Consider the following 4,057-nt stretch of genomic DNA (forward strand, 5'->3'; position numbering starts at 1 on the left):
AGGGAAAAAAAAAAAAAAAAATAGAAATAACAAATAATAATAAAATGACAGTAACTATGTACCTATCAGTAATCACTTTAAATGTAAACAGATTAAATGCTTCAATCAAAAGACATAGGGTAGCCAAATGAATAAGAAAACAAGACCCATGCATATGCAGTCTACAAGAGACTCACTTCAGATCAAATGACACTCATAGACTGAAAGTAAAGGGATGGAAAAAGATATTTCATGCAATTAGAAATGAAGAAAAAGCCAAGGTAGCAATATGTATATCAGATAAAATAGACTTTAAAACAAAGGCTATAATAAGAGACAAAAAAGGGCATTACATACTGATGAAGGGATCAATAAATCAAGAGGACATAACCCTAGTAAACATATATGCACCCAACATAGGTGCACCTACATACATAAAGCAATTATTGACTGACATAAAAGGAGAGATCAACAGTAATACACTCATAGAAGGAGACTTTAACACCCCATTGATACCGATCTTCCAGGCAAAGATTCCACAAGGAAACAATGGGCCTAAAAGACACACTAGACCAGATGGATTTAACAGATATTTTCAGAGCATTTTACCCCAAAGCAGCAAAATATACATTCTTTTCAAGTGTACATGAAACATGTTCCAGGACAGACCACATGTTAGGACATTAAACAAGTATCAATAAATTTAAGAAGACTGACATCATATCAACCATCTTCTCTGATCACAATGGTATGAAACTAGAAATCAGCTACAAGAGAAAAACTGGAAAACACATGGAGGCTAAATAACATGCTACTAAACAATGAATGGGTTATAAATGAGAGCAAGGAATAAATCAAAAGATACCTAGAGACAAATGAAAATGAAAACACGACTCAAAATCTATGAGACACAGTGAAAGCAGGCCTAAGAGGGAAATTCATTGCAATACAGGCCTACCTCAAGAAACAAGAAAAAGCTCAAATAAACAATCTAATCTTACACTTAAAAGAACTAGAAAAAGAACAGCAAATGAAGTCCAAAGTAAATAGAAGGAAGGAAATAATAAAGATCAGGGTGGAAATACATGAAATAGAGTCTAGAAAAACAATACCAAAGATTATTGAAACCAATAACTAGTTCATTGAAAAGATAAAGAAAATTGATGGCCCCTTAGCCAGACTCATCAAGGAAAAAAGAGAGAAGACTCATATAAATAAAATCTGAAATGAAAGAGGAGAAATAACCATGGACTCCACAGAAATACAAAGGATCATAAGAAAATACTATGAGCAATTATATGCCAACAGATTGGACAATATGGAAGAAATGGACACATTCTTAGAAACGTACAGTCTCCCAAGACTGAGTCAAGAAGAAACAGAAAATTTAAACTGACTGATTACCACCAATAAAGTAGAATTAGTAATAAAAACCCTCCCCCAAAACAAAAGTCCTGGACCAGGTGGCTTCATAGGAGAATTTTACCAATTATTCAAGGAAGAATTAAAACCATTCTTCTCAAACTATTCCAAAAATTTCAAGAATAAGGAAGTCTTCTTAACTCCTTGTATGAGGCCAACATTACTTGATATCAAAATCAGACAAAGACAATACAAAAAAAGAAAACTATAGGCCGATATCTCTTATGAAAGTTGATGCAAAAATCCTCAACAAAATATTAGCAAACCGAATTCAGCAGTACATTAAAAATATCATACACCATGATCAAGTTAGATTTATTACTGGGATGAAAGGTTGGTATAATATCCACAAATCAATTCATGTGATACACCACATTAACAAATTGAAAGATGAAAACCATATCATCATATTAATAGATGCAGAAAAAGTGTTTGAAAAAATCCAGCATCCATTTATGATAAAAATTCTCAGCAAGGTGGGAATAGAAGGAACACACCTCAACATAATAAAGGCCATATATGACAAATCTACAGCTAACATCATACTCAGTGAGGAAAGGCTTAAAGTATTTTCCTTAAGATCAAGAACAAGACAAGGATGCTCACTTTCACCACTCCTCTTCATCATTGTATCAGAAGTCTTAGCCACAGCAATAAGAGAAGAAAGAGAAATAAAAGGTATCCAAGTTGGAAATAAAGAAGTAAAACTCTCATTATTTGCCAATGACATGGTACTATATAGAGAGAATCCTAAAGATTCCACGAAAAAAACTGTTAGAACTGATCAATGAATTCAGTAAAGTAGCAGTTTACAAATAAATATTCAGAAGTCAGTGGCATTTTTATACACCAATGACAAACTTTCAGAAAGAGAAGTTAAGAAAACAATCCCATTTACAATTGCATTGAAAACTATAAAATACCTGAGAAACAGATTAATGAAGAAGGTAAAAGATCTGTTCTCAGAAAATTATGTCATTGAAAAAAAATTGAAGAAGATACAAATAAATGGAAGCATATACCGTGCTCATGGGTAGGAAGAATCAACATCATTAAAAAGGCTGTACTACCCAAAGTAATTTATAGATTCAATTCAATCCCTATTAAAATACCAATGGCAAATTAATTAATTAATTGTAAATCCCATTTACAATTACTTCAAAAACGATAAAATACCTGGGAATCAAATTAACCAAGAAGGTAGAAGACCTGTTCTCAGAAAATGATAAGTCATTGAAAAAAGATATTGAAGAAGATAGAAATAAATAGAAACATATATCACGTTCATGGGTTGGAAGAATCAACATCGTTCAAATGACCGTACTACTTAAAACACTCTATAGATTCAGTGCAATCCCTATCAAAATACCAATGGCATTTTTTTCAGAGAGCTAGAACACATAATCTTAAAATTTATATGGAGCCATAAAAACCCCTGAATAGCCACGGCAATCTTGAGAAAGAACAAAGTTGTAGATATCACACTACCTGATATTAAACTATACTACAAGTCTCAAATCAGTAATCAAAACATTACAGCACTGGCATAAAAACAGATACATTGATCAATGGAACAGAACAGAGAGCCCAGAAATAAATCCACAACTATACGCTCACTTAATATATGACAAAGGAGATAAGAATATACAATGGGGTAAAGACAGTCTCTTTAATAAATGGTGTTGGTAAAACTGGATAGATATGTGCAAAAAAAAAATTAAGAAAGAAAAGAGAAACTGGACCACCTTCGTACACCATATATAAGAATAGACTCAAAATGGATTGAAGACTTAAATGTAAGACTCGAAACCATAAAACTTCTAGAAGAAAAACTAGGCAGTAAACTCTCTGATATTACTAAAAGTAATTTTTTTTGGATATATCTCCCTGGGCAGTGGAAACAAAAGAAAAAATAAATGAGACTACATTAAACTAAAAAGATTTTGTACAGCAAAGGAAACTATCAACAAAACAAAAAGACAACTGACTGATTGGGAGAAGATATTTAGTAATAATACATCCGATAAGAGGTTGATTTCCAAAATATATAAAGAACTCATACAACTCAACAACAACAAAAAAATGCAATTAAAAAATGGGCAGAAGACCTGAACAGATACTACTCCAAAGAGAAAATACAGATGGCTAATAGATACATGAAAAGATGCTCAAGGTCACTAATCATCGGAGAAATGCAAATTAAAACCACAATGAGATATCACCTCATACCTGTCAGAAGGGCTATCATCAATAACTCAAAGATCAATAAGTGTTGGCGAGGATGTAGAAAAAAGGGAACCCTCACACACTGTTGGTGGGATTGCAAATTGGTACAACTGCTATGGAAAACAATCTGGAGGTTTCTCAAAAAATAAAAAATAGATACACCTTTTGACCCAGCACTTACACTTCTGGGTATTTATCCAAAGAAAACCAAAACGATAATTCATAAAGATCTATGCACCCCAATATTCATGGCAGCATAATTCAATAACCAAGATATGTAAGCAACCCTTATGCCCTGCTGGTAAGAATATAAATTGGAATTCCTTGGTATCTGTCTTAGAACACTCACACAAAGCAAATACAGACAAGGTTGTCCACATAGCCTTGGTTATCATAATATAAAACCACAAGCTATCCATATATCCCTCAA

Source organism: Pteropus alecto, unplaced genomic scaffold (genome assembly GCF_000325575.1).
Source record: "Pteropus alecto unplaced genomic scaffold, ASM32557v1 scaffold139, whole genome shotgun sequence".
NCBI classification, from domain to species: Eukaryota; Metazoa; Chordata; class Mammalia; order Chiroptera; family Pteropodidae; genus Pteropus; species Pteropus alecto.